This window comes from Balaenoptera physalus (assembly GCF_965194825.1).
Source record: "Balaenoptera physalus genome assembly, chromosome: 2".
In the NCBI taxonomy this organism is placed as follows: Eukaryota; Metazoa; Chordata; class Mammalia; order Artiodactyla; family Balaenopteridae; genus Balaenoptera; species Balaenoptera physalus.
In genome coordinates this window covers 115,924,099-115,936,252 of record NC_138883.1, presented here as the reverse complement: position 1 = coordinate 115,936,252, position 12,154 = coordinate 115,924,099, and the positions used below count along the sequence as shown (strand labels likewise).

At 39.5% G+C, this 12,154-nt stretch overlaps 1 protein-coding gene, 1 long non-coding RNA gene and 1 pseudogene across 3 annotated transcripts in view; 2 read left to right on the top strand and 1 right to left on the bottom strand.

Annotated features, from left to right (window-relative positions):
* Nucleotides 1-12,154, bottom strand: part of THSD4 (thrombospondin type 1 domain containing 4) — a 576,458-nt gene that overhangs the window by 130,847 nt on the left and 433,457 nt on the right. The window lies entirely within an intron of this gene.
* LOC309651620 overlaps nucleotides 1-12,154 on the top strand; it is a 455,214-nt gene that overhangs the window by 96,504 nt on the left and 346,556 nt on the right. The gene's annotated exons all lie outside the window — the stretch shown is intronic.
* LOC309655090 (small ribosomal subunit protein uS15 pseudogene) lies at nucleotides 428-1,311 on the top strand (annotated as a pseudogene). The gene has a single exon. The product of its transcript is annotated as a small ribosomal subunit protein uS15 pseudogene (transcript).

Below are 12,154 nucleotides of genomic sequence, written 5' to 3'. Positions count from 1 at the left end.
TGCCAGAGCTAACTGGAAAATTGTTTTCATAATTCAATTTTGTTTTACATAACCTTGCTCCCCAAATGTTAGCAATTTAGCTCAAAGAGCTGTTACTGTTATTAAATAGTTACTAAATGTTGCAAAGAGACAGCTCAGCAAAACTCATGAACCGAGAAACCATTTTATGGCCATTGTTTCACCTCTGGGGGTGGCTCACTGCATTTTGTTCCAGGTCCCTAGGGCCCAGAGGTAATAACATCTGTATTTTTAAGACCAGCTTTGTACCACACCTGCATATCAATTCCCCTTTTTGACTTCTGCCTCTAAACCAAAGCCAAATGTTTGGCTACAGATTGGGTTTCCAGGGTTCGGCTGAGTATTAAATGCAGCAGCCCCAAGACTTCAGTGGTCCCACAAAAATTTTCTTAAGTGATATTAATTGAGTCCTGGGAAAGTTTAAAAACTATAAACTTGGTCGCATGCATGCTCCCGGGAAGGGCCTGTCCCAGTCGGCTCTGCCCTACCACCACAGTGTCCCCACCTGGCTGAAGCTGACGTCTGACGATGTGAAGGAGCAGATATAGAAACTGGCCAAGAAGGGCCTGACCCCCTCGCAAATCGGTGTGATCCTGAGAGACTCACATGGTGTTGCACAAGTACGTTTTGTGACAGGCAATAAAATCTAGAGAATTCTTAAGTCCAAAGGACTTGCTCCTGATCTTCCTGAGGATCTCTATCATTTAATTAAGAAGCTGTTGCTGTTCAAAAGCATCTTGAGAGAAACAGAAAGGACAAAGATGTTAAATTCCGTCTGATTCTGATTGAGAGCCGTATTCACCAGTTGGCTCGATATTACCAGACCAACGGAGTCCTCCCCCCAAATTGGAAATAGTCTTAAAAGTGGCTAACTGTCATAAACCAAGAGATAAACTTACTGTAATAAGGCAAACATCTCCAAGAGTGATGAACAAGTAAAACAAGGTAACAGCAAGATCCTTTGCAAACCCCAGGGTCTTCAGGCTCCTGCAGTGCTCTCCCAGCAGCTCCAGAGCAGCTCTGGTTTTCTGGTATTTAAAGGACCCACTTCTACAAAAACCACACTCACAGAAAGATAGACAAGATGAAAAGGCAGAGGGCTACGTACCCGTTGAAGGAACAAGATAAAGCCCCAGAAAAACAACTAAATGAAGTGGAGATAGGCAACCTTCCACAAAAAGAATTCAAAATGATAGTGAAGATGATCCGGGACATCGGAAAAAGAATGGAGGCAAAGACTGAGAAGATGCAAGAAATGTTTAACAAAGATAATGGAGGCAAAGACTGAGAAGATGCAAGAAATGTTTAACAAAGATAATGGAGGCAAAGACTGAGAAGATGCAAGAAATGTTTAACAAAGATAATGGAGGCAAAGACTGAGAAGATGCAAGAAATGTTTAACAAAGATCTAGAAGAATTAAAGAACAAACAATAGAGATAAGTGAAATGACAAATACACTTGAAGGAATCAATAGCAGAATAACTGAGGCAGAAGAATGGATAAGTGACCTGGAAGACAGAATGGTGGAATTCACTGCTGCGGAACAGAATAAAGAAAAAAGAATGAAAAGAAATGAAGACAGCCTAAGAGACGTCTGGGACAACATTAAATGCAACAACAGTCGCATTATAGGGGTCCCAGAAGGAGAAGAGAGAGAGAAAGGACCCGAGAAAATATTTGAAGAGATTATAGTCAAAAACTTCCCTAACATGGGAAAACAAATAGCCACCCAAGTCCAGGAAGCACAGAGAGTCCCACACAGGATAAACCCAAGGAGAAACATGCTGAGACACATGGTAATCAAATTGGCAAAAATTAAAGACAAAGAAAAATTATTGAAAGCAGCAAGGGAAAAATGACAAATAACATACAAGGGAACTCCCATAAGGTTGACAGCTGATTTCTCAGCAGAAACTCTACAAGCTAGAAGGGAGTGGCATGATATATTTAAAGTGATGAAAGGGAAGAACCTACAACCAAGATTACTCTACCTGGCAAGGATCTCATTCAGATTCGATGGAGAAATCAAAAGCTTTACAGACAAGCAAAAGCTAAGAGAATTCAGCACCAACAAACCAGCTCTACAACAAACGCTAAAGGAACTTCTCTAAGTGGGAAACACAAGAGAAGAAAAGGACCTACAAAAACAAACCCTAAACAATTAAGAAAATGGTAATAGGAACATACATATCGATAATTACCTTAAATGTGAGTGGATTAAATGCTCCAACCAAAAGACACAGGCTTGCTGAATGGATACAAAAACAAGACCCATATATATGCTGTCTACAAGAGACCCACTTCAGACATAGGGACACATACAGACTGAAAGTGAGGGGATGGAAAAAGATATTCCATGCACATGGAAATCAAAAGAAAGCTGGAGTAGCAATACTCATATCAGATAAAATAGACTTTAAAATAAAGAATGTTACAAGAGACAAGGAAGGACACTACATAATGATCAAGGGGTCAATCCAAAAAGAAGATATAACAATTATAAATATATATGCACCCAACATAGGAGCACCTCAATACATAAGGCAACTGCTAACAGCTATAAAAGAGGAAATCGACAGTAACACAATCATAGTGGGGGACTTTAACACCTCACTTACACCAATAGACAGATCATCCAGACAGAAAATTAATAAGGAAACACAAACTTTAAATGATACAATAGACCCAATAGATTTAATTGATATTTATAGGACATTCCATCCCAAAACAGCAGATTACACTTTCTTTGCAAGTGCACACAGAACATTCTCTAGGATAGATCACATCTTGGGTCACAAATCAAGCCTCAGTAAATTTAAGAAAATTGACATCATATCAAGCAACTTTTCTGACCACAACGTTATGAGATTAGAAATCAATTACAGGGGAAAAAACGTAAAAAACACAAACACATGGAGGCTAAACAATACGTTACTAAATAACCAAGAGATCACTGAAGAAATCAAAGAGGAAATCAAAAAATACCTAGAGACAAATGACAATGAAAACACTATGATCCAAAAACCTATGAGATGTGGCAAAAGCAGTTAGAAGAGGCAAGTTTATAGCTATACAAACCTACCTCAAGAAACAAGAAAAATCTCAAATAAACAATCTAACCTTACACCTAAAGGAACTAGAGAAAGCAGAACAAACAAAACCCAAAGTTAGCAGAAGGAAAGAAATCATAAAGGTCAGAGCAGAAATAAATGAAATAGAAACAAAGAAAACAATAGCAAAGATCAATAAAACCAAAAGCTGGTTCTATGAGAAGATAAACAAAATTGATAAACCATTAGCCAGACTCATCAAGAAAAAGAGGGAGAGGACTCAAATCAATAAAATTAGAAATGAAAAAGGAGAAGTTACAACAGACACCGCAGAAATACAAAGCATCCTAAGAGACTACTACAAACAACTCTATGCCAATAAAATGGACAACCTGGAAGAAATGGACAAATTCTTAGAAAGGTATAACCTTCCAAGACTGAACCAGGAAGAAATAGAAAATATGAACAGACCAATCACAAGTAATGAAATTGAAACTGTGATTAAAAATCTTCCAACAAACAAAAGTCCAGGACCAGATGGCTTCACAGGTGAATTTTATCAAACATTTAGAGAAGAGCTAACACCCATCCTTCTCAAACTCTTCCAAAAAATTGTGGAGGAAGGAACACTCCCAAACTCATTCTATGAGGCCACCATCACTGATACCAAAACCAGACAAAGATACTACAAAAAAAGAAAATTACAGACCAATATCACTGATGAATATAGATGCAAAAATCCTCAACAAAATACTTGCAAACAGAATCCAACAACACATGAAAAGGATCATATACCATGATCAAGTGGGATTATCCCAGGGATGCAAGGATTCTTCAATATACGCAAATCAATCAATGTGATACACCATATTAACAAATTGAAGAATAAAAACCATATGATCATCTCAGTAGATGTAGAAAAAGCTTTTGACAAAATTCAACACCCATTTCTGATAAAAACTCTCCATAAAGTGGGCATAGAGGGAACCTACCTCAACATAATAAAGGCCATATACGACAAACCCACAGCGAACATCATTCTCAATGGTGAAAAACTGAAAGCATTTCCTATAAGATCAGGAACGAGACAAGGATGTCCACTACTCTCACCACTATTATTCAACATAGTTTTGGAAGTCCTAGCCACGGCAATCAGAGAAGAAAAAGAAATAAAAGGAATACAAATTGGAAAAGAAGAAGTAAAGCTGTCACTGTTTGCAGATGACATGATACTATACATAGAGAATCCTAAAGATAACACCAGTAAACTACTAGAGCTAATCAATGAATTTGGTAACGTTGCAGGATACAAATTAATGCACAGAAATCTCTTGCATTCCTATACACTAATGATGAAAAATCTGAAAGAGAAATTAAGGAAACACTCCCATTTACCACTGCAACAAAAAGAATAAAATACCTAGGAGTAAACCTACCGAGGGAGACAAAAGACCTGCATGCAGAAAACTATAAGACACTGATGAAAGAAATTAAGGATGATACCAACAGATGGAGAGATATACCATATTCTTGGACTGAAAGAATGAATATTGTGAAAATGACTATACTACCCAAAGCAATCTACAGATTCAATGCAATCCCTATCAAATTACCAACAGCATTTTTTATGGAACTAGAACAAAAAAATCTTAAAATTTGTATGGGGACACAAAAGGCCCCGAATAGCCAAAGCAGTCTTGAGGGAAAAAAAATGGAGCTGGAGGAATCAGACTCTCTGACTTCAGACTATACTACAAAGCTACAGTAATCAGGACAGTATGGTACTGGCACAAAAACAGAAACATAGATCAATTGAACAAGATAGAAAGCCCAGAGGTAAACCCACGCACCTATGGTCAACTAATCTATGACAAAGGAGGCAAGGATATACAATGGAGAAAAGACAGTCTCTTCAATAAGTGGTACTGGGAAAACTGGACAGCTACATGTAAAAGAATGAAATTAGAACACTCCCTAACACCATACACAAAAATAGACTCAAAATGGATTAGAGACCTAAATGTAAGACCGGACACTATAAAACTCTTAGAGGAAAACATAGGAAGAACACTCTGACACAAATCACAGCAAGATCTTTTTTGATCCACCTCCTAGAGTAATGGAAATAAAAACAAAAATAAACAAATGGGACCTAATGAAACTTCAAAGCTTTTGCACAGCAAAGGAAACCATAAACAAGAGGAAAAGACAACCCTCAGAATGGGAGAAACTATTTGCAAATGAATCAACAGACAAAGGATTAATCTCCAAAATATATAAACAGCTCATGCAGCTCAATATGAAAAAAACAAACAACCCAATCCAAAAATGGGCAGAAGACCTAAATAGACATTTCTCCAAAGAAGACATACAGATGGCCAAGAAGCACATGAAAAGCTGCTCAACATCACTAATTATTAGAGAAATGCAAATCAAAACTACAATGAGGTATCACCTCACACCAGTTAGAATGGGCATCTTCAGAAAATGTACAAACAACAAATGATAGAGAGGGTGTGGAGAAAAGGAAACCCTCTTGCACTGTTGGTGGGAATGTAAATTGATATAGCCACTATGGAGAACAGTATGGAGGTTCCTGATAAAACTAAGAATAGAATTACCATATGACTCAGCAATCCCACTACTGGACATATACCCAGAGAAAACCATATTTCAAAAAGACACATGCACCCCAATGTTCTTTGCAGCACTATTTACAATAGCCAGGTCATGGAAGCAACCTAAATGTCCATGGTCAGACGAATGGATAAAGAAGAGGTGGTACATATATACAATGGAATATTACTCAGCCATAAAAGGAACGAAATTGGGTCATTTGTAGAGATGTGGATGGATCTAGAGACTGTCATAGAGAGTGAAGTAAGTCAGAAAGAGAAAAACAAATATCGTATATTAATGCATATATAGGGAACCTAGAAAAATGGTACAGATGAATAGGTTTGCAGGGCAGAAATTGAGACACAGATGTAGAGAACAAACGTATGGCCACCAAGGAGGGAAAGCGGCTGGGGGCTGGTGGTGTGATGAATTGGGCGATTGGGATTGACATGTATACACTGATGTGTATAAAATGGATGACTAATAAGAACCTGCTGTATAAAAAAATAAAATAAAATTCAAATATATATATATAAATTTTAGAGGAAAATAAGATGAAAGAAAATGAAAGGCAGGAAGAAGAAGAAAAGGGGCAGACAATAAGAAATTACTAATAAAAGTAGAAGTGAAACCTAAATGATGGTGGAAAAAATTTAAACTAAAATAATTTAAGAAAAAGACTATAGTCTAATTTTATGTACTTCCATTAATTTATTTCTGCCTTTTATGTGATTTCATTTTAAAAGTAGAAGATTGCTATTAAATGTTCTAAAAACAACTGGAGGAGAGGAATTTGAGATAGGGAATTTGAGGAATTCAAGAACTCTCAGGTTGGAGTTCATGTTAGTTGATTTATCACTAGAAACTTCTGCTGACATTTGCCATGATATCACATGATGTGATGTGAATCAATGTTCTAACTTACAAATTATCTTTTAAAAACTAGAATTAATTATAGATTGGCCACTCCCTGGTGACAGGTAGGAAGTTGCTTTAAACTAATTGCTAAACTCTTTTGAATCCCTATGACAGATACGGGTTACTGTGAGCAGTTGACCTGGAAAATAATGTGAATGGAGCCTCCAAGGGGCTTTGCTGCACAGTGGGCCCTCATCTGGAAAGGTTCCTTGTAGAGAGCCAAACCTGTTCATGATTAATTCACCATCATGAATTCCTGGTGTTGAAGACCACCCAGTTCAAACCTCTTGCTCAATGCTGGAATCCCATGTACACCTTCCCTGAATAGGTTATCCAGGCACTTCTGTGGAACATTTGCTCTTGGTGTCTGGGGGCAGCACAATTCTATTTTCTAGGAAATTCTTCTTTATGGTGGATTAAATACAGGCTCCTTATTACTTCTACCCATTGGTCCCAGTTCTGCCTTTGTAAGTAGAACAAAGGCGATCTACACCTATTTTCCAGAGCTTTGAAGATGGCATTGCTGCCTCTTCCTGCTTACCTCCACCAATATTCTCCAGGTTAAACCACGCCAGCTCTCTCAACTGTACTTATTTGATAGGGACTCTAATGAATGGTCCTGGACACCCTCCCTCTGATAATCTAGAGATTATCAGAGCCCTTCTGAAAGTGAGCTGCTCGGAACAGAACATAATGTGGTCTGACCAGCAATTCAAAGAGAACTATGATTACTCAGGACCCTATATTTCTAGTAATGCAATATATAATTAGATTCGCTTTTAACATCTTTTCATTGCACTAGTGGTTTTTAACGAAAGTCAGCTCAAATTTCCAGATCATTTCTAGATGAACTGCAGATTTTCAAACCAGCTATTTCCAGATTTTTTTTTTTTGGAACTACCATCAAGCTTAGATATTTGTAGTTCCCAAATTTTACCCTTCTTCATTTTGAAAATGTAGACATTTGTCTGTCTCTAGTCTTGGCACATTTGTATTGTGTGTCTATTCTGGGCCAGCTGCTGTAATGGGAGCTGGGAATGGCAGTGAATGAGACACAATCTCTGCCCTTGCGGAGCCTCTATCCAGTGGGGAGAGTCACGTAAGTGATGAGAAGATTACAATAGCCCAGGAGCAAGTTGCCATGGGAACACACATTCATCCACACTGAAGGAGTATCTCTCCCTGGGGTTCTGGGGCCAGTCCACAAACAATTAGGATTGGCCAGAAGCCCAAATTCATCTCAAGAGCTCCACCTCCTCACTTCCCCTGGGCTGCAGGTGCCTCTTTACTCTGTTTCTCTTTTCCCACGAAAAGAGCAATGTCCACCCAGGAAAACACAGAATCCATGTAGGAACAGCCCTTGTTTCTCTTCGCTATTTAATAACATTATTCTTGGGACCCTAAGGAGTAGGCCTGACCCTGCACTCTGTTCCTACTTGCTCTAAAGGATGATAATGATGACGAATTGAAGGAGCAGCTTCCGTTTTTGTTGAACATTCACTCAGTATAAAGTACATGTTATGTATATCTCATATATACTCCTTCAGTCCTTTCTAATCCTCATAGCAATCTGATGAGGTATTTTTATCCTCATTTACAGCTGGGAAAACAGGCTCAGTGACATGTCCGGTGTCACATTATTAGGAAATGAGTGCACCCGTCAGTAGCTCAGCAGTGAACTATTGACCGGACACCTGTGGAAATGAGGCTGCTCGCTGGGCCCCAAACCCAGGATTCCTGTACCTTAAATGCATATATTACCCTGACCACTGTTTCTGATGCCTTGCTTACCTACAGGCCAACAAGACATCCAAATGATCTAGAGGCCCTTTTTTCAAGAGTCCTGGTTGATTCCAGCCTTGGCCTTCCTGACCCTGTTTTCCTACGTTTCACTGCTGTGTGTGTTCATCTGGGTGCGTGATCCCCTTGCGCCCATGTGACCAAACTTTTGGAAACCCGGGCTCGTGAGATCTCTAGAGACAGCTTCATGGGTTTCTTTGGAAGTTTCCCTCCTTTCCCTGGTTCTCATTTTCTTTCAATGGTGTTTCTTTCAATGGTAAAGTGAATTGAGTTTAGAGGTTTTGTTTGGTTGTCCAATTTTATTAATTCACTTACCTATCTAGCAACATTTTCATTTATTTTGTCCTCCATCCCTTTGGGAGCCATATTTCTCTTTGGAGTCTCTGACCAGGAGATCCTGTTTATCTTTTCTGAAAATAGAGATCCTGTGCATCATGGAAACCTCGTTTCCATTTTTCCATTTATATTTAAAAGGGAAAAGTGAACAAGGCTGAGGGCAGAAGTAGAGAGCTATAAAACACTGGCCCATGTTTTCATTTGCAAAAGCAAATCTGTACAAGTTGATTTACATCGAAGGTAGTGTAATCTAAGAACCGCTCCAAAGGCCAGTCCTTTCTCGGGTCCTGTTTTTGAATTGAGGGCAGTGGCTTGGTAGGAAGGGTGGCATCTTCTATCCCGAGCTGGTGGAGACTCCTCACACGCAGGTCTCATCTTCTGGTTGTAAAAGCACCCAGCCCAGAGTCAGTCTCAGTAAATGTGAACTGCTGGGGTAGGGGGTTCACCTACACTCACGTGGCGTGCTTCTCCCCCTACCAGGTCTAGCTCGTTGCCTCTCTCCATTTTAAAAGGAGGAAGAAATAGCCCCTGAGTTCCTTGTCTCCAGTTACTGCTCTCTTCAAATATTACATATTCTTCACCTCCACTCAAATCTTATCTTTTTTTTGAAATGTTCCACACTGACTCTCACCCACACTAACCTCTCCCTCTCTTCCTATACTTGAAGTATGTCTTCCAACTAAGCATTTCTGATTTAATTAAATACTTTCAGAAACTGTTATTTAAACCTTTCAGATTTATGGCTTTCCTATCCAGTGAGACGAAGCTTTATGAAAATGGAACGAAATTTCACTCTTCCCCTTCTTTCCAAAAATCCCGTACAAGGTTGAGCCAGGCAGTGAGTAAAACCTCTGATCTAGGCTTACAAAATCATTAACAGCCATGGCCATTCACCAGAAGGCAGCCACCAGAATTGTAAATAAATAGAGGGCTCTGATAAAACACATACAACTTTTAGATGACAATAACATACATAGGAACGAAGCCAGGGAGAATTTTGAACTAATGTAAGAGTATGTTAGAGAGCAGGACAACTTCCCAGCATAAAATAAAATGGATTAAATAAAGTCTGTTTATTTGAGCAGGAAACAGAAGAAATAAATATCTTTCACAGACCTGCCCCCGTGCCTCCAAATTTATGACACGGTCACAAATGTCACAGGAGGTCAGGGAGACAGGGAAGTCAAAGATAATCCTGATGTTTTAAATTCAACTGACCTGGGAAATTTATGATTTCATTTAGAGAAACAGAAATATTTGGAGGAAGCAACAGGTTCAGTTTACTTGTTTATTCCCTGCAGTATTCCAAAAGAATCTGAGGTGGGGCAGCAACCTTAGGTGGTTGGAGATAAATGAGTTAAATGGACGGAAGCATTCCGTGCAGAAGACAGAGAGACTGGAAGGGCTGACTTCAAGGGCATGTGAGAACAAGGAGAATTCAGCATCCTATAAGTCAGGAGAATAGGTCCTCAAGAAGACTTCGAGGAGGTGGAAAAAATAAAGCTGTGACAATGCCAAGTGGACATGATAATTAGGCAGTTACCAGTATCCTCAGGAGTAAAGGTGGCTGAATCCAGACTGGGATGGGCAACAGAACAAAGTAAATGATGGCAAGGAAATGCAAGAAGTGGGTAGAGTTCTCTCAAACACTGGCAAATATTTATTTGGGGAAGACAGATAAATGTTTAGCCGAAACAGAGTAGCTGAGATTTTAAAAGAAGATAAGGTACTTCAGGGAGCGAGCATTGCTATTCTACCGTTCTGATGACCCAGCCCTAACCATAAAGCCTCCACGTCTGGAGCTGGCTTCTGCAGTTAAAAGTTGAATTAATAAATATACCCTGTAGTGAGGGGAGGACAGGGAAAAGGGTCTATTTATTCAGTGAGCTTACAGTCTGGTCAACACGCAGCAAATCTCCTTTCAGACCATAGGTGGATATCGGTTACACATACTCCAAGCTTAGATGAGTTATACTTACACTCCACAAAAAAGGAGGCATATTGGTCAGCTGGGAATTTGGCCCAAATGTGATACTACATTCCACCTAATCAGGACTGGTTTTTATTGGAGTTCATAGGTTGTGCATGGATTTAGTGGTTTACATGGGATATGATTCCATATGTGGATAGAAGAACCTTTCCGAGCACAACAGTTGGTATGGATAGAGCTTCATAAACAGGGTGTAGAGGAAAATTGACATGGTCAGGCCAGTTTTGCTTCGGTGGATGTGGGGAGTTATGAACATGATAGGATCCAGATAAGGAAGAGGGGTTTGGAGAGAGAGACTGTGACTCATTTTATATATGTGGCTCGATAAATATCTCCAAGCTAATGATGACCTGGCTCAACGTTGTCAAAAGTGAGCAAAGACAATTTAAATCAATAAATCCTACTCCTATTTATGTCTTAGTTATCCAAAGCAGCATTTCCTAAAGTCGTTCTGAATATGCAGGATTTTAAAGGATGTTAAAAATAGGGGAAAAAAACACCCCAAAACAATGGCTCCATGGAAAACAAGTTTGGGAAATGCTAAATTGTACAAAGTCAACCAGGTTTCCTCAGTGTCTTTACTATGCCAGTGGGCCTCGTGAATCTCCAAGAGGAGCATGTAACACACAGCATTTCTTGGATTTACTTGCATATAAACCCTTTCCTGCGCAGGACTCTCAAAGGACTAAAGGTATTGGAACACACTTGGGGAAAGGTTGCTCTTCACCAGCTTTGCTTATGCAAACACTACGCCTGTGACTGGCCATTAGCAAATGAAAATGCATTTGCTTTTCCGTAAGTCAAGGTGAATTTCACAATGCTTTTTCATTAAGGAAGCAGACTCCACAAAGGCTTTACCTTGGTTATTCATGTGACCAAGTGACAAAGGCTTTTATTAAATAAACAGTACCCTTCAAGATAGAATTATTATCAAAAGCAGAATTTGTGAATTTGCTGACTCTTTCCTACTGATGGCGATAGCATTCTGACTTCAGTCACATTTAGCAACAGTCAGAAACTTCAGGAAAGCGCGGACAATCATCACCTTGCTCTAAGCTCATTGGAGTACCCTGGATTGGGCCTTTGAAACGTATCAATGCATTGACTCTGTTGGGAATTAATTTCACAGCTGGGGCCTCTGTCTGAGTGTGATCCTTTCAATTGCAGAATTCAGAAGGCAAAGAAGACATGAGAGGAAGTTGAATGGCCTCCCATTCCAGTCCCACAGCAATGTGTCAAAAGTTGAAGCAGCTGCACATCCCTCTTTGTCTCTGTCAACAGCTGCAGCCATGGAACCTACTCCTTTTCACGGGTGAAAACAGCCATGGACAACCTTGTACGGTTCACACACTAACAATCCAAGTAACCTCACAGAGCCTGGGATGCCGACGCCATTCTGCCTTTCTGCTGTCTGCCCTTTGA